At 40.3% G+C, this 19,612-nt stretch overlaps 1 protein-coding gene across 1 annotated transcript in view; it reads right to left on the bottom strand.

Annotated features, from left to right (window-relative positions):
• LOC121873657 overlaps positions 1-19,612 on the bottom strand; it is a 46,446-nt gene that overhangs the window by 8,912 nt on the left and 17,922 nt on the right. The window contains exon 2 of the mRNA XM_042377304.1: positions 19,043-19,105. The gene's annotated coding sequence lies outside the window, so the exon portion shown is untranslated. The remainder of the gene's footprint in view (positions 1-19,042; positions 19,106-19,612) is intronic.

The raw sequence follows: 19,612 nt of genomic DNA, 5'->3' as shown, positions 1-19,612 counted from the left end.
TACAAGAAAAACGTGATTTTTTTTCTTGGTGGACTGGTTATGGGGAAATTTTCAAGTCCCTAGTCCAAAAAAATAGGTATTTAGCAGTTTATGATACAATTCCCTTATAACATTTTCAGTTCCTCCTAGACTTTGGTTATGTCGTTTTCTCTTAAAACTTTTGATAGAAAATGGTTTGCTGTCAAGGACTAACTTAAATAAAACCTAAACTCGGCTAGAAACGGTAGGTAACTAAAGCTGGGTTTTACCTTACTTAGATTAAAAATATAACTTGACCACTGTTATAAAACACTTAAGTTTACTGTCAATAAATATATAGTTAGATTTTATTTACTGTGATGATGAAGCTGAAAGGACATTACGTGTTTTGTTATCAGTGTGTGCGTTTGTCAGTGTCTTATAATTTGCAGTTCCTACTTTATTGAGTCATTATACCATCTTTATATATTGTGCCTTGAACTATGATATATTATGAACAAGTCAAATTAATTAGCTTCTGGTTATTGTTACTGATAGCGATTTTTTTTAGTGTTTTAAGATAAGAAAATAGTTTTGTTTTTACATATTTGTTTTTAAGTAAGGAAAGTTTTTGCTGTGAATTGATAAAGTGTATGATGTTTCAGACAGTGTGGAGGAGGCAGGGTGAAGGAGATGGTGGTGGTTGTAGGGTCCCACCATCCACTCTCCACTACCAAGAATTTCAATCAACCCAGAGTGTGACGTCAAGGCTTCCTCTCTACCATCAGCACAAGGTGAACCACTATATTCTGACATATTGTGTCAATTTATCTATTCATGCATTTAGTATTATAAGAAAGAGAAAAAAAACATTGATTCTATCGTGGTTGTTGATGTGAGTGTAAACAATAGTAATGTGAGGGGTGTGGTGGAGGACAGGTGTGATGGTGGACAGGTGTGGTGGTGGACAGGTGTGGTGGTGGACAGGTGTGGTGTGGATAGGTGTGGTGGAGGACAGGTGTGGTGGTGGACAGGTGTGGTGGGGGACAGGTGTGGTGTGTGGACAGGTGTGGTGGTGGACATGGTGGTGGACAGGTGTGGTGGTGGACAGGTGTGGTGGTGGACAGGTGTGGTGGTGGACAGGTGTGGTGGTGGACAGGTGTGGTGGTGGACAGGTGTGGTGGTGGACAGGTGTGGTGGTGGGCAGGTGTGATGGTGGACAGGTGTGGTGGTGGACAGGTGTGGTGGTGGACAGGTGTAGGTGTGGTGGTGGACAGGTGTGGTGGTGGACAGGTGTGGTGGTGGACAGGTGTGGTGGTGGACAGGTGTGGTGGTGGACAGGTGTGGTGGTGGACAGGTGGTGGTGGACAGTGTGGTGGTGGACAGGTGTGGTGGTGGACAGGTGTGGTGGTGGACAGGTGTGGTGGTGGACAGGTGTGGTGGTGGACAGGTGTGGTGGTGGACAGGTGTGGTGGTGGACGGTGTGTGGTGGTGGAGGTGTGGTGGTGGATAGGTGTGGTGGTGGACAGGTGTGGTGGTGGACAGGTGTGGTGGAGGACAGATGTGGTGGGGGACAGGTGTGGTGGGGGTACAGGTGTGGTGGGTGGACAGGTGTGGTGGACAGGTGTGGTGGGGGTACAGGTGTGGTGGGCGACAAATGATTTTAATCTGTTTTCTTTCTTTTCAGGTAAGTGATTAAACATCTCCTCGTGGGACAGTCACGCACCACACTTCAGGTATAACTAATTTATTGTTTTACTCTCGCCTATCATTACGTCTTTACCATTGATTGTCTGCGCGATTGTACGTCCGTGCCATTGTCCATCCACCCGTATTTACGACTGTACGTCCTTACTTCGCCCGTCCGTCAATTGCCCTTAGGTCCTTACAACTGTATGTCTCCTGTACTTATATGAGGAGGGATCAAAGAGTTCTGTGAATGGTACTGTTACTAAAAAATGAGTGACGAGTGGTTAGGTCTGTAGGTGGGGCTTGCATCGTCCACCCTTCTAGTTGACACCATTACAGTATGCGCCAGTGACAAGTGTGGCATCTGGCGCATTTGTAGAAATGTCGCAGTTTGAACAATGTTAAAAACATAAAATTTTGCTTTAAGAGTGGCAAGATGGCGACAGAAACACACAACATGCTTGTCATAGTTTATGCAGATGAAGGTGTAAGCAAGACCACTTCTTGTCTCATCGTCCAGTGACTCATTTCCTTCCCGAAAGCGTTGAAACCACTTGAAAACAGGTATTAGATATTAGCCTCTGTGTTCTGTCTCCGTCACATCCCGGCATTCAGTGTTGTGGTGGGTGGGTCTCTGGGCCCCTGGGAGCTGCTCCTTCACTTCTCAGGCCGTGTTTGTACCTCGGCTGTTTTGGGTGCATGAAAGCCCCCTCCTCGCTTAATTAAATCGCAGCTCTTACCCGGGTTCCAAGCTAGCCAAGTCCTATTCAGCAGGATTTTTTAGTAATGTTATTTTCTGGGAATGTTTCTCTTGCTTGCTTCAAAAACACACGTTCCTGTTTTATGATGACGTTAAAAGTCCTTCAATCTCTAGTTAAATTCCTCGTTTTTGAACTCATGTGAACAATACTTTCTGTAATATATTTTAATACGTTAAACAAAGCTTGATTTTGGGCTGTCATTGTTGTTTGGGATCTAGAATGCGTTTAAATTGACTCATAATATTTCAGTAGGTCAGTTTTCTCACCTCAAACCACCGACACCTGACAATCCTCACCTTCCAGGGTTCGGGGATTCTTATAGGCTCGTAACCTGCTCGTAACCCTTAACTGGTCCTCGGAGAAAAAAAAAACCTGACCAATAGACATTCTAATAACAAACCGAGTCGACCAATGGACTTCATGGTAACAAAGAACTGACCAATAGCCTCCCAGATAACAAACCAAATCGACCAATAGACTTAAAGGTTTCGCCAAGTAATTGTTAAAGTGAGACGTGAGAGTGAGGTTGTTTAGTAAGATACATCCACCCAGGCTTCTGTCCGTCCACCTGTCTGTCTTGTAAAGGAGAGGAAAAGGGATTGAATGCCAAGTCGTCCTATGAAGAGCTTAATTATATTATGGGATCCTTTTAGAGCTATGGAAGTGGACAGATGTGATTAGGTTCTCTCTAATATGATTTAGTCAGAGTAGCTTCACCTGCGTGTGCGTGTGTCTGTCTGTCTGTCTCATGTTCTTGGGGTTTTGGGACATTCTTAGGACAGAGGGTAAGTGGAGGACATTATTCGGACGCAAGTAGAAGGTACGGCTGTGTGACTCTCTTTAGTCCACAGGTATTGAGAGTAATTCAGTCAGGTATATATTGGTCAAACTGTCCCCACGAGTAAACATATCTATAGCCTCGGGTTGACTCTCCTGGAGGTTCGTTGATAAGGTGAGGTAGAAGGTAGAGTGACAGATACAGGAGAGAGAGAGAGAGAGAGAGAGAGAGAGAGAGAGGCAGAGGTGGGAGAGAGACGGGGAGGGGTGGGAGGGGGGTGGGGGTGGGCAAGAGAACCGTAAGAAAAAAACAGACGGAAGTGAGATCAGGGCTGCATGAACACACTTTAATACGATAAAACACGAGGTGTATCCTGACCGACTTTGGTGTTGGTCAAGCCGAAGGTTGGTGAAAGTGAGAGGAGCGAAGGGAAGGGTGGAAGGGGAAGGCGGAGGGTGGAAGGAGCCGGCAGAAAGAAGGGAGGGAGGGACGAACGGAAGGAAGGAAGAGAGGGAGGGAAGGAAGGAAGGAAGCCCATGACATCATCTCACTCACCTGTTACACCACACACTCAGTCCCAAACTTCTCCTCTTTGTACTTTCCACTCCTCGTCAAAGTATATATACCTTCTAAATTACTTTCTCTCATACTCCTAACAAGGGGTGAAGTAAAGTGAAGTTAATGAAGTTACAGCACAAGCTTATATTGAAGTCATTTTGAAGATAATTACACTTGAATATTTAAGATGGTGTTGTTAAACCATTTTTGGGGGTCAGTGTTTGTATTATGATTAATTTTTTTTTATTTTGGGGGTTATTATTATTTCCTCTAACCTCGATCAGTCAGTCAGTCAGTCAGTCAGTCAGTCAGTCAGTTAGTCAGTCAGTTTTGTTCATCTATTATTTTTTGTGAAGTGTGATTTTCTTCTCGTATTTTTACGTCTTTTTAAAGTTGAAGATTTACCTCCTCATCTCCAAGACAACCCTGTGAGCCTCCAGCCACTGAGCCTCCACCTTACCTGGGATATTAATCTACCTAATGGCTCCTAAACCTGAAGCCTTAACTTGAGCAATAATGAATGAGATGTTAATGAAAAGGAATAAAAAAAATTATGTTACGTGAAAAAGAGAAAGTACTAAGCTTATTTTTATAGTAAGGTGATTTATTTATTTTTTTGTAAGAGAAAGCATTTAGATATTTGTTAAAGGATTTGATTTTTATACCAGAGTTGTAGTTAGAGTATGTTAGGGTAGGGTAGGTTAGGGTAGGTTAGGTTAGGTTAGGGTAGGTTAGGGTAGGGTAGGTTAGGTTAGGTTAGGTTAGGTTAGGTCCTTTAATCACTAGAGCCTATGTTACCTGAAACCTTTGATGCTTTCGTTATTACATCACGAATCTTGGGATCATATGAGAAGACGAGATGAGGAACACAAGTTGGGCTGATTATAACCCAAAGAGTAATCACCTCAGAGAATCACCCCTTTAGGCTAATTACTTCCTGTAGAGCCATTAAATAAAGGTGGTTTTAATTACCAACGTGAGAATTGTAATTAGTTTACCTGAACTTTTCGCATTTTAGCTTAACTGGGAATGTTTATAAGCACGTATAGGTTGAGGTAGGTTAGGTTATGTTTGGTTAAGGTAAGGTCGGGTTAGGTTAGGTTAGTGTAGGGTAAGGTAAGGTAGGATCAGGTTTGGTAAGGTTAGGTTAGGTGTAGGATTAGAAATAAACTTATCCAGAAATTATATATAGTAGATTCGCAGATTCTAAGGAAAGCGAGTGTATAATATCATGGTTTAGAACTAGTCAGGATACGTGTATTGTACATATTCAGAGCTTGAGCAAGACTGTTTACACGCACCAGGTAAACTAGCATCAACACCTGGAGAAAGACACTTTGTTTATACACATCAGCTGGGCAGCATAAACACCGCTAGAGTGATAGTTGTTTACACGCTCCCAGCAGTAACCATCTGTGTTCATAATGTATCGCTTAACCTTAGCATATAACTCGTCTCTCAGATAACTTCGTTCACCTATTTGTCTGATAAGATTTGGGAATTATTATTATTATTATTATTATTATTATTATTATTATTATTATTATTATTATTATTATTATTATTATTATTATTATTATTATTATTTGTAGTGGTAGTAATAGTATTTTTTGTTGGTATTATTATTATTATTATTATATTGTTGTTGTTCTTTGTTTTATTATTTGTAGTAGTAGTAATAGTATTTATAGTAGTGGTAGTAATAGTATTTGTGTTGGTATTATTATTATTATTATTATTATTATTATTATTATTATTATTATTATTATTTATATTGTTGTTGTTCTTGTTTTTATTATTTGTAGTGGTAGTAATAGTATATTTTGTTGGTATTATTATTATTATTATTATTATTATTATTATTATTATTATTATTATTATTATTATTATTATTATATTGTTGTTGTTCTTGTTTTTATTATTTGTAGTGGTAGTAATAGTATTTTTGTTGGTATTATTATTATTATTATTATTTTCATCCATCCCGGCATAACCTTTTAGTCAGTTGCTGTCAAATAGTTTTTATACGCATTGGCTTTTATTCACAAATCCTCTAATGGGACTTTCACCAGCTCGTGTGTGGCAAAATGGATACACCAATATATTTTTCTCATACTAGTGCGGGATATATAACTGTTTGTATGTTCAGCAGTACATACTTTACCTATCAGTGTGTAAATCTGTCTGTCTGTCTGTCTTTTACATTGTGTGGACACCTCAATCTTCCCACTTCACTGCTCTCTCCCTCTCACCTCCCCTCTCCCCCTCCCTCTCCCTCTCTGTCCTCTCCCTTCTCTGTTCCCTCTCTTCAACATCGCGTTCTACAAGTATGCTGTCACTAAGGGTACAAATAAGTCTTAGTGTTTGTCTTCGTGTGTGTGTGTGTGTGTGTGTGTGTGTGTGTGTGTGTGTGTGTGTGTGTGTGTGTGTGAGAATAATCGTAAGTCTGTGGATTTAGCAAGTGTGTCGTCGCCGTTTACAAGTGCTTCGTCGTCCTGTTTTACAAGTGTGTCTTCCATCCTAAGTGCATCACGAAGACATTTAAGTGTGTCTCTGCGTTGTGTCGGAGTGTATAGTCGCCCACGTTTACAAGTGTATCATGATGCTCTACAACTGTGTGTGTATCATGGCTGAGTGTATATTTAAAAAGAGCCTCGGAGTGTGAGTGTGTCTGCAGGGTGTTTTTAGGTCACACAGGAAATTGTATAATATGTGGACGATTACAGACTGGTAGTAAGAGGCCCCGAGGCGTAGGAGAGGGAGTCAGTGTGTCTGTTGAACTTCCAGCCGTCTGTGAGTCAAAGATAATGTGTCTGTCTGTGTATGTCTGTAGGTTTGTTTTGAGAGGGTTTTCATTCTGTCTTTGTGTCTATATTTTTGTCCTTAAAAGTTTTGTTGGTTAGGTTAGGTTAGGTTAGGTTAGCTTCTTAACATCTGAAAAACAAATTAACTTTTTTATGATACTTTTCTAACCTCAAATGACTCCGAGTTTAAAAAAATAATAATAATAATAAAATATAAAATAAAAAAAATAAAAAAAAAAAAATAAATCTCGGTTTTTTCTCGAGGCGGAAGCTTACATAAGACTCCCAGAGCTTCAGACTCACACCACCACTCAGTAAAAAACTTGACCTGAATTCTCAAAAGGGGTTCATACTATAAATCTTTTTCTCGTAACTGGTAATGTGGAAACGAACTTAACTAGCTCACTTAAAAGACGTAATATATTTTACCTTTGAAATTAATAACCATGATTTAGAACGAAGTAAAAATTTCCCAATAATATCTGGGCGGATTTTTTATCTATTGGTGATGATATCTAGTTTAAGGACAGAAATTGTTTATTATTGTTATTTTTGTTATTATTATTTGTATTGCTACTACTACTACTACTACTACTACTACTACTACTACTACTACTACCACCATTTAGAACCTATGAGGCAAAATCTTGGTATTGTGTAGAGGGAGACAAGGAGTGGAGGGTGAATTATACTGTTACTGTCAGGAGCAGGGAGAGGTGGAGTTACTTAGTATGGTGAGTTAACTGAGAGAGAGAGGGAGAAAAGAGAGAAAGTGAACAGAGAAAGAAACTGTGAGAATAAAGAGAGTGAAAATAACAGAGAGAGAGAGAGAGAGAGAGAGAGAGAGAGCGTGGATGTGCTCAAAATAGCGAGTTGTAAGGTTGAATGGGTAATGCTTAGGGGGGTAGAACAGCGTCCTACTCGTGTTGTTACACTTGGCTTTTTCGCTTATTGCAGTTTTGTGTTTATACGGGCCGGTCGGAATGGGGGTCCCTGTCCTAATAGACTCCAGGTGTAATGGGTTCTAGTTCTAATAGACCCCCAGGTGTAATGGGTTCTAATAGACCCCAGGTGTAATGGGTTCTAGTTCTAATAGACTTTGGTGTAATGGGTTCTAGTTCAATAGACCCAGGTGTAATGGGTTCCTAATAGACCCCAGGTGTAATGGGTTCTAGTTCTAATAGACACCAGGTGTAATGGGTTCTAGTTCTAATATAGACCCCAGGTGTAATGGGTTCTAGTTCTGTAGACCCCAGGTGTAATGGGTTCTAATAGACCCAGGTGTAATGGGTTCTAGTTCTAATAGACACCAATGGGTTCTAGTTCTAATAGACCCCAGGTGTAATGGGTTCTAGTTCTAATAGACCCCAGGTGTAATGGGCTCTAGTTCTAATAGACCCCAGGTGTAATGGGTTCTAGTAAAGTGTTAACCCTCCCAGTAATGAGTTAAACCCAGAAGGATAGGTTTAAACTGCGTGAGATGGGTTAAACCAGCGTAAGTAGAGAAGGCTGAGGACTCTCCTCCCTCCACTTGTGGCAACTTGACGCTTGAGTACCTTAGTCTCCCCTCAAGTGCCACTCATCTCCCCTCTACCCAGGGTGAGGGTGGCCAGGATGAGGGTGGCCAGGATGAGGGTGGCCAGGATGAGGGTGGCCAGGGTGAGGGTGGCCAAGTTGAGGGTGGCCAGGATGAGGGTGGCCAGGATGAGGGTGGCCAAGTTGAGGGTGGCAGGCGAGGGTGGCCAAGTTGGTGGCCAAGTTGATTGCTGAGGGTGGCCAAGTTGAGGGTGGCTGAGGGTGAGGGTGGCCAGGGTGACATTGAGATATACGAGTGACAACCAGAGAGAGAGAGAGAGAGAGAGAGAGAGAGAGAGAGAGAGAGACAACATCACCTATAAATTACACTGTCCAAATGTCCTTTATTAGAGACAGAAAATCCCTAGTTTTCCCCGCCGGGATTTCCAGGGGATTTGGGGGGATTACTGGACACAATGACTGAGGGGGATTAGGGCTACCTCATTAACCACTGCCTCCCACATATCTCAGTCACCTCCCTAATCCCTCCTCATCTATCTAACCTAACCTAACCTAACCTAACCAGTTTCCCCCTTATATTAATTCTCTATTCTCTTCTATTTTGTCACAAAGTTATTCTCCAATCTCTGACATAGACTCTCTCTCTCTCTCTCTCTCTCTCTCTCTCTCTCGTCGATCAGTAAAGTTTAGCAGAAGGCCGCCAGAGACGTTCACCACCCCCCCCTCCTAGACAGTTGGTCGCCTGCACCGAGTTGTCAGGCCGTCACGTATTTATTTTGGTGTCTGTAACTGCGTCGTGGTCCACTTTGTCCTTGTCTCTTCCACTTTGTCCTTGTCTCTACCACTTTGTCCTTGTCTCTACCACTTTGCTTTAGTCTCTACCACTTTGTCTTAATCTTTACCACTTTGCTTTAGTCTCTACCACTTTATCTTCGTCTCTACTTTGTCTTCGTCTCTACCACTTTATATTCGTAAATAAACCTAAACTAACCTGGATTCGAACCTAAATCTCCTGACTAAATAAACGAAATAATTATGTTACTTTTTACGTTTTCACATCCAAGAAAAAAATAAAATAAATATCGAGTTTGTCAAAAGAAATAAACTTACGTGTTTTTTTTTGGGGGGGGGGGAGGAGGGTTTGGCTTTTGTTAATGATGATTAATGAGCTTACCTGCATTAGTTAGAGTTGTTCACAGGTAAAAAAAAATTATGGTGGAAAGTGGAGAGTTTGTTCCCCACCCCCCCTCCTCTACCTCGTCTCTTCTGTATGTGGGAAGGAAATAGCTTGTTGTCTGACGGTACACTTATGTCTCCCCCCCCTTAGAGTGTTGAGTGAAAATGTTGTACCCGCTGTGTGTTAAACAAGCAGTTAGTAATGTGGTTGAAGTGTGTTGTCTCTACCACATAGTATAGGGAAGATGGTGGTGTGTTTTTTTTGTCTTTATTCTTTCTTTCTTTCTTTCTTTCTTTCTTTCTTTCTTTCTTTCGTTATTTCTATTTTTCCTTCCTTCCTTCCTTCCTTCCTTCTCCATGAACCTGAGAACATCACAATTGTATACCACATGCCCGACCCTAAGAGACACCTAACTTAACCTAGCCATAGAACAAGAACACATTAGCTGTAGAGTTTAGGTAAGAATGGGTCCCAATATTAATTATGTGGGTCAGGTGAGGACTAATTAAGACTCCTGTGTGACCCCCCCCCCCTCCTCCTCTCTCCTTTGACCAGGTAAACCTATAGTATAGTCTGTCCTGGAGCTGCTAAGGTTAATTTGTGTATTTTATAGTGAAGGAACGTAACTTTTCTCTCTCTCTCTCTCTCTCTCTCTCTCTCTCTCTCTCTCTCTCTCTCGCTCTCGCTCTCGCTCTCTCGCTCTCGCTCTCTCTCTCATATAAACAACTAAGAATCACAGCCAAGCACCGGAGTCAATATTGGAACTCGCTCAGCTTGGAGAAGGAGAGAATTTTTCAGAGTTGGTTGAGAAATATTTGGTCAAGGAGCGCCGGGAGGGGGTGTGTTTATCTTGCTCTGTCAATACTTCCTGCCGCCAACTTTCCTCCTCCATGACAGTTCTTTGTCACCACCACAGTAGTTATTAACTGTCCTCCTCGCAAAGACGCTCCCTGATTTGTTGAGCTTTTGGCCTATCAGAGAGGGTATTTGTGACGTCATGAACTGGGTGTTATGGCTGTATTGTGACGTCATCAACTGTCCTCACAAGGGACTCGCTCATTGGTTGAAAATTTAACCAACTACCGTCATCATCATAGCGTCACTGTCACAGCCACAAAAATGGCGTTACAACTACTGTTTCTTTTCCCTGTCTATCTGCCTGTCTATCTGTCTGCCTGTCTGTCTGTCTCCCACTTAACCAACACAGATCAAACGGTATTACTAAACATGTTGGGAATTATTGACAAGTCAGTAACATGTTGCAATTACCTGATATTGATGAGTTGTTTATTAATGACAAGTGGCGCCAGGTGGACTATTGGTGGTTACCTGTGTGTGAGAGAGAGAGAGAGAGAGAGAGAGAGAGAGAGAGAGAGAGAGAGAGAGAGAGGGAGATCTGTCTGTCCGTAAAAATACCCCAAATATAATCTATTTTCAATTTATTTTTTCATGACATACCAACGCCAAATATTTGAACATAAACTATTAATTACGAATAAAACATCTCTTTAATATCACAATGAACAACAAAAATGAAAAAGCATAACTCAAAGAAAAAATGTCTTTGTGTTTCATTGGGTTTCATTGAGTTCCATTGTGTTTCGTTGAGTTCCATTGGGTTTCGTTGAGTTCCATTGGGTTTCGTTGTGCTCCATTGTGCATTAAACCTGCAGCCACGTGATTTGTCCAGCCAAAAGTTAGTCGGGTGTCCAGGGGGGGAAGTGTCCAGGGGAGAGGAAAGTGTCTGTGGGGGATTTAGTGGCGTGTAATAGTGGCTTTAGTAGCGTGTTGTTTCGTCACTTGGGTGTAAACACAACATGTCCACTACTAGACCATAATAATTCCCCTTGCAGCTCAGTACAAGTTCCCTCGTAAAAAAATAATGTGTGTGTGTGTGTATTTTTAGCTTTCTCTCGTTCTCTTTTTGTTTAGCTTTCTCTTTTTTGTTTCTCTTTCTTATTCTCTCTCTCTCTCTCTCTCTCTCCTTTTCGACTCATGGAAGGATGTTTTTCTTTCTTATTTATTGTTCTCAGTAAATACACCCGGGTTATGTTGAGAGTCTTGGGCTGTAACTCAACAATACACATCTCCACTATTGTATCATTAGTAAATACGTTTTCATTCAACTTGTTTTTTTTATTAAGGTTTTACAGGAGAAGAAATAACCACAGTTGGTTTTTGAGTTAATAGAGAACAAAGACTGTCTGCTTTTTTTGTTTTTTTTAGTTTACGAAGCCAAGATTTTTTTTATTTTGTTATATACGGCTCAGCAAACTCCGTATTGTGTTGTTTAAGTATTATTTCACAACAAGCTCCTCCAGTGGTGTGAGTTTATGACACACGAAACTCTACTCTATTGTGGTTATGAACTTAAGACAACAACAAAAGTTTTCCATTGTTTTAAGCTTAGTATATATACACAAGAAACACCTCACACGTTTGTTTAGTTTGCGCAACACAACAAATGCCATGCCAGTGTTGTATGTGCTTGCAAGACAACAAACTCCTTTAGTATTGTGAGTTTATAGGACAGTAAGCGCCCCAGTTTGTGAGCTTCTGGTACAGCCATCCTACGAGAACAGTCTTCAGTTCACGTCAGGAGAAATAATGTTGGCTGGTGTGACCGTCACGCTGCCTGGTCTTAGTTCTCAACACACAGGGGGCCCTAAACGCAGTGGTGGTACCGTCAGGAGCCGTCCACGCCCTGTTGGCAGATTCACGGGTGGCGCATCCTACACAAAGTCTAAGACAGTCTAGACAACTTCTGCATCTCTCCTGACAGTTTGGTAAGGCCTGGTGGTTGACAGCAACTCCTGCGGTACATCATCAAAGCTGTCAGGAGATGAACTTAACTTAACCTGACTTAACTTTAAACTAACATACCCTGATATTAATCTTCACTAAACCAAACTTGATCTGTAACTTTTAGTGTTGTGTTCCTCATGTCTGTGTTATTCTCTCCTCTATTTTCCTAGTCCCCTTCGCTTACTCCTCCTTCCTTCTCTTCCTTCCTTCCTTCCTCCCACACGCTCTATTCTCACCAATTTCTTTACATTCACTTGTCCACATATCTCCCCCTCCTTCCCACTCCCTCCCTCCTCCTGCCTTTCCTCTCTCCCTCCTCCTCCCTATAACTCACGCTGACCTGTTTGATCCCTTCTCTCGTCTGGGTAATAAGTCGCAGGTATCGGACAGGTGAGCCTCGTTAATTAACACAGGTAAGTCAACAAGTGCTTTGAGTAGGAGGAGAGATATTTGGAGGACCGTGAGGCCAAAAGTTGCAGGTGGAGTTGATGCGTTTTCCTCAACTGGTGATGATTTTTGCTTTTTTTCGTTTTTTCTTTTGCTTTTTGCTTTTTTGAAGGAGAGGAGGTTAACTTTTCTTAGCATTTGTGTGTTTGTTTGTTTGTTTTAATATTGTTTCTATCTCGATCAGTGTATGAGTCTCTCTCTCTCTCTCTCTCTCTCTCTCTAAGCCACCAGTATCGTGCTTCAGTAACTCTTGAAATATTGCCAAAGTTAAGATGACTAACAAGAAAAACTCCATTTGCCTCTAAGATGTTTCACTGCCTTCATCAGACCCCTAAAAATATTTGGCTTACGACGTGGGGCCCAGTTCTAATGGGCACAAGTTCTAATGGGCCCAAGTTCTAATGGGGTCAAGTCCTGATGGGTGTCAATTTCTAATGGGGTCAATTTCTAATAGGGTTCTAATGAGGTCAAGTTTTAAAGGGGCCTAGTTCTAATGGATCCAAGTGCTGATGGGATCTCCTACCCCAACCATCCCCCTCCTCCCCCCTCCCCTCTCCCTCTCCTCCTCCCATTGTCTCTCGCTCTGTGGTAAACGGGAAGTAATTTTTTTTCCTATAATTTTTTTACCTTCCTCACCAAAAGAGAAAATAGGGAGAAGAAAAATCAAATTAATCCTATACCTCTTCTATCTCTGTCTTCGTTAAGCCAAGAGATTATACCAAAGAGAAGAGAGGAAGAAGAGATAAAGGGATTAATAAGAGAAGTTGATTGAGAGAGATAGAGAGACAGAGAGAACATCTACGGCTGAGTTAAAGAGACTGAGACAAAAACCAAACTCTATTTACGTCTTCACACACACACGATGGATTGTTGGAACTTGTTGTGATGGCCGCGCTCCAGGGCTCCTATATCGTTAGTCTCGTGAAAGATTATATCGTTGGTAGGATGTATAGACCTTGAGGGGGATATTTTTGGCTCTTTTGTCGATATATCCAATAATTATGGATATTTAGCAGAGAAATATTTAGGATAGTCTCCATACACGTGCCTTGAGTTACCTGTTCTGGAAGCTTGTGTCAGGGATAACCTAACCTAACCTAACCTAACCTAACCTAACCTAACCTATCCTAACCTAACCTAACCTAACCTAACCTAACCTAACCTAACTTAACGCCGTCTTTAACGAGAGGTCCATTATATAGAGGTTTCACTGTATAGATGAAACACAAAATAACGAAAAAAATAACGAAACACATTGAAAAAAAACCACATTACCTCACCAGTAAAACTTATTGATGTTTTCTCCAAGATATATAAAGTCTTAACAGCCATATAAACAAAAATAAGACAATTTTTATATATGTCTCTTTGTGAGTTATGTCTTTCAGGGAGAGAGGGTTTAAAATTGACTTGGTTAAAAATTATTATTAAAATTGGTTTTTTGTTTTGTAATCCTCTTAAATAGATCTATATTCTGAGGTGTAATCCCTTTATAGAAGTACCCCTGTAATCTCTAGTAATCCACTTGTAATCCCTTTGTGTTCTTGTAATCCCAATAAATAAATTCCCCCCCGCCCAAAGGTGATCCGTGTCCTCCGCTACCTGGGCAAATATTACTTTTTTTCTTCTTCTTTTTACCTTTTGTGTATTTTTTCCTCTTTCTCTTTTCAGTATTTTTCTTTCTTTCTTTCTTGTTTTTTTTTATTATTATTTTCTTTCAGTTTATTCTTATTTATTTTCTCTCCTTCTTTCTGTTTTTTTTTCTATTTTACTTCACTTTTCTCTGATTCGACTGTTTCATGAAAGCTTTCCATCCCATCCCTTCCTCCTCTCTCTTCCTTTCTTCCTCTGTCCATACCATTCCTCTCTCCCTCCCTCCATACCCATCCTTGCTTCCTTCCTTCCTTCCTTCCTTCTCCCCCCTTCCCATCTGTCCACCCCTTCCTCCTTCTGCTCCATTCCGCCCCTCCTTCCTTTCTCCACCCAAACTATCCCTCCCTCTCCCTTCTCCCTCTTTCTTCTTCCTTCTTTACCTTCTCCCCCATTCCCATCTTCTCCACCCCCTCCTTCTTCTGCCCATTCATCCCTCCTTCCCTTTTCTCTCCACCCAAACTCATCCCCTCCCTCCCTCCCTCTCTCTCCTTTTCCCCTTCTCCTTCCCTCCCCACCCTCCCCCTCCTTCCTTCCCCTCCTTCCCTCCCTCCTTCTTCCCTTCCCACTCCCCTCCTTTCTCCCTCCTTCCCTACTCCACCCCACCCTCCTCCCCTCCCTCCCTCCCTCCCTCCCTTCCCTACTCCCTCCTCCTCCCTCCTTCCTCCCTCCCATCCCACCCTCCCTCCCTCCCTCCTTCCTTCCCTCCCTACCCCTCCTCTTCCCTCTCCTTTCCTCCGTAGCACAGCCCATTAATGGTCAATAAAGGTCAAAGCCAGAGGTCACTGTGAAAGGTCAGGTCAGGTTACTTTCCGGCTCGCGTGGTTACCAAAGGCGTATCAAACCACCCTAGTCGATACTCTCTATTACAGAAGGGCAGAAAGGTCAAATTCACATGAACTTTATTCCTCACATTAGATTCAGTTAAGTTTGATCAAGTTTGGTTAGATTATTATTTTTTTTAATTTGTCAAGGGATCGAAAAATACCATTACGATACATTGGGAAAAAAATATATATTATTTTTGTTGAATAATGATCCTTCACTAAACATCATCCTACCGTCAGCATCCTCTTTGTTATTTTAATCATCCATATTCTTCCTCCCCCAATCATCAACCCCCCAATCATCCACTTCTAATCATCCACCCCCTGCCCCCATTGTTTGGCCTGCTGTGATGTAGTGGCCAAAGGACCCGCTTTGTAAACACGAAGACCTGAATATGATTCCTCCCTCATTCCATTCCTTCCTGGTGTATTTACCTCTGTCCGTCCAGCGGTGATTGGAGGGGTTGGATGTAAATCGATTGGAGGGTTGTGTTTCAGGGTTATTGGTTAGCCAGTGCGGTTAGTGAGTTGCCCGGTCTTCCTGGGCTCTGGTGCTGGGTTACTACTGCTATACTGTTCGGTGTGGTTGTTGTGATGGGTGTGCTGTTGTGGTGGTGGCAGCTTCTACACCTTGATACAGAGTTACACAGGTAAACTAAAATCTCATTTCTTAGTCTTTCTTTTAATTTCTTCACTTCACCGCTTATATTTCTACTAATTTTTATCCACTTTTCCTCTTCTCCCCTTCCCTCTCCTCTATTTATCCCTCTCTCTTCCTTCTCTTTCTCTCCTAATTCTCCGTTTCTTCTCTTCATCTCTTCCTATTTTCTCCCCTCCTTCCCTTCCTCTCCTCCCCTCCTCCCCACATGTCTCGGGGAAGAACGCTGCTCCCCGACACAAGTGCATCACTTTTACTACCAGAAAGACATTTAGCATTGAAGAGAGGAAAATGCCCCGAAGGAATATGTCTTACTAGCTTGAGATGTCTAGCTGGCGAGGAAATATGTCTGATAACGTAAAATGTCTTGTTGGGGAAAAAATATGTCTAGTAATCTGAGATGTCTTGTTGGGAGGGAACTTTTTTTTTAAAACTATGAAATGTTTTGGTTTATGAAATATGTCTGAATGGGACATTAGTCTTGGAGGAAAGGAAGACTGAGAGAGAGAGCCAAACAAACAAACAGACATATAAAGTTACACACAAAAAAAAAACAGTCACCCTACAAAACATCATCACTTACACACACACACACACACACACACACACACACACACACACACACACACAGTTGACTAAATTATACATAAATATAGCCAAAAATATACTAAATATACCCGACAATAATATACACGATCTATTAACTTGTACTAGAGTTATAGGGGAATATAACATATCAATATGTACTGTCATATTTTTCCGGCTTATGTCATGGGAAGTGGTTTATATATGGGTAGGTTATATGAGGGTATACTGTAGGTCACATATGTTATAGTAGACTAGTGATAGGGAGTTACCATACATACATACATACATACATACATACATACATACATACAAACATTCAGACTTACATACATACATACATATATACACACATACGTACATACATACACACATACATACATACACGCACAGAGGAAGTATAGTGTTCTCTCTGCACAAAAGATGAAAGAAAAACAAATTTGTGGACATGGTAAATATTTTAAGAGCTGCTCAGTGTGCCTTTATATACATACATACAAACATTCAGACTTACATACATACATACATATATACACACATACGTACATACATACACACATACATACATACACGCACAGAGGAAGTATAGTGTTCTCTCTGCACAAAAGATGAAAGAAAAACAAATTTGTGGACATGGTAAATATTTTAAGAGCTGCTCAGTGTGCCTTTATAGTATAACCTCCATAATATTAGCATTTATTCCTCGAAATAAAAGTACCCAGAAAAATTAAATTTATTTAGAAATACGATTATACCTTTTAAAAATTCGTTATATTTGATTTTAAACTCCAAAAAATTGTATTGGATTTTTTTTATGGTCGCCTAAACTACAAAGACGAAAAATAGAATAAACTTATAAAAGAAAACATTAAAAACCTATAAAAAAATCAATATATTTAACTAAACTCTAAAAAAAATATATAATTTTTTTTTTCGTTTGTGAGAAAATTTGATGAATTAACTGAAGCCCAAATGTATTTATCGTTCTTTGGGGAAGAATGCAATCGGGAGGGGACGGGGGGGGGGTGGGGTCGGAAATTGGGAAGGTTCCTGAGGGAATTGAGATGATATTGACTTCATTGTTTCCAGTAAATGAAATATTCGTGGGAGGTGTCGGTGTTCTGTCAGTCAGTGTCTGCAGTGATGAGGCGAGACTTAAAGTAGACAGTGCAGGTGTACAAATAACAGGTGTACACATAACAGGTGTTCAAGTAATAGATGTACAAATAACAGGTGTACACATAACAGGTGTACAAATATTAGGTGTACAAATAACACAAATGAACAAAAAATAAGCTTTATCATTTTAAAAAGTATTATAGCAAGTTTGTTTTTTTAATTTTAACATAAATATTAACTCAAAATTACCCCGGTCTTGTTAGTGATTCAGGAATACGAGTTTTCTAATGGTTAAACAGTAATTAACTAACATATAATCATACTCAAACAAGTAAACAGTTAAATAGGGTCATATAATCCTTAATTACACATACTGGATACAAATTATAATATATGCAGTAAATAAATCCGGTATATACGATTGAATACTCTATTAAAACAACTCACCAACGGTTCCGGTAAATCTAAATGCATTCCGGTAGAAACAAAAATTATATCAAATCTTTTTCTCTGTCATAAATATTGATATAAAATAATAAAAAATGATAACTCCAACAATATCATGAAACAATAAGAAATATATCTTTATGTGAGATGAAAGGTATAATATAGTTCATTAGAAGAATATATTTCTAAAGAGGTTCCTTGGTGTTTTTTTCTTTATGAAGACGTAACTCATATGAAGGCTAAGAGAACACCAGAATAGGATAAGAGATGATGAGGTACTAATCACAGAGGAAGAAGGAATAGGAGGAAGAAGAAGGAGTAAGAGCAGGAGGAGGAGAAGTTTACCATAGTCCTCCATAAAGTATCTAAAAAAAACGCGCTAGACAAAGAAAACGGGAACAATGTTGGAACAATGTTTATTCTTATACTCTTAATACAAAAACAAAGACTTCAAAAGACGACTTACTTATAAGCTCCTTCACAGATATGTATATAATAATAATAATTAATATACGTTGAGACAGAGAGAGAGAAAGGAGACAGAGTTTGGAGATAATTAAAAGAGACGAAATAGACTGAATTTGGAGATAATTAAAAAAACTGTCTGTCTATAAACTAACCAGAATGTGTTGTTATGATCGATTGTGGTGTTTTATAGAAATAAGGACCGTAATTAGGCTTTGTATTCAGCTATTGTTGTGTTTATAAGACTCTTAATTACCAGATATTTTGAGAAGATTATGTTGGCATTATTAGTGGCGTATAAAGTGTTGTTCTCGTGTGGGAGTGAATCCCCTCTTAACCCCTTGAGTACGATGATTCTAACACCATTGAGTACGATGATTCTAACCCCTTGAGTACGATGATTCCTGTATGAGGTACGATTATTTTAACCTTTAGTGATAGATCACTTCTCAGGTACGATAGTTCTTTACCCTTGGTGATGATTCTAACCCCCTTGAGTGTGATGATTCTAACACCCTTGAGTACGATGATTCTAACCCCTTGAGTACGATGATTCTAACCTCTTGAGTACGATGATTCTAACCCCCTTGAGTATGATGATTCTAACCCCTTGAGTACTGTTACCGCCACAGTAGCATGATTCTAACCCCTTGAGTACGATAATTCAAACACCCTTAGTACGGTGATTTTTAACCCCTCGAGTAAAATGGGAAGCAACACACAGTGGACACCAAGACAAATTTGATCAGTAACACACACACGGGGCTGCAACACTTACATGTATGGTTGACTCTATCTTCTCCACGATAGGTGTGTCAGTGTTATGAACCTCCTTCCTCGACTGTGAACAAGAGAGAATGTTATTATGTTAAGTCAGTCATATTTCCTTAAGCTTTCGATACAAATAATGGTAAATATGCTTAATAAACTGATTAAGCTTAAATATCATATTACCCAGCTTATACTATCATTCATTCTCAGCTTCAAGATACAAACAACAATAATTAAGCTGAAAAAATTGATCAAGCTTTACAATACTACCCAGCTTAGACACTCACTCATCCCAACACTCACAGAAGAACTCACAATAATATAAACACCATCTCTGTAATTCAACCCCATATTAAAACTAATGCCCGCCGTATATCAAGGTCACATTCTAGATACCCCAATACTACTACTTAATGAGTGATTGGTTTAGTTCATGTTTAGATAGTGGTTGGAGGCCATATTGTTTTGAGTCCGTATTTAGTGAGGTTTGAGTACACTGAGTCCATATTTAGTAAGGTTCAGTAAGGCAAAGGTTCACTGAGTCGAAGCTTCAGTAAGTCCGATACGTTTCAACTTC

Source organism: Homarus americanus, unplaced genomic scaffold, assembly GCF_018991925.1.
Source record: "Homarus americanus isolate GMGI-L3 unplaced genomic scaffold, GMGI_Hamer_2.0 scaffold43895, whole genome shotgun sequence".
In the NCBI taxonomy this organism is placed as follows: domain Eukaryota; kingdom Metazoa; phylum Arthropoda; class Malacostraca; order Decapoda; family Nephropidae; genus Homarus; species Homarus americanus.
This window is presented reverse-complemented; position numbering and strand designations above follow the sequence as displayed.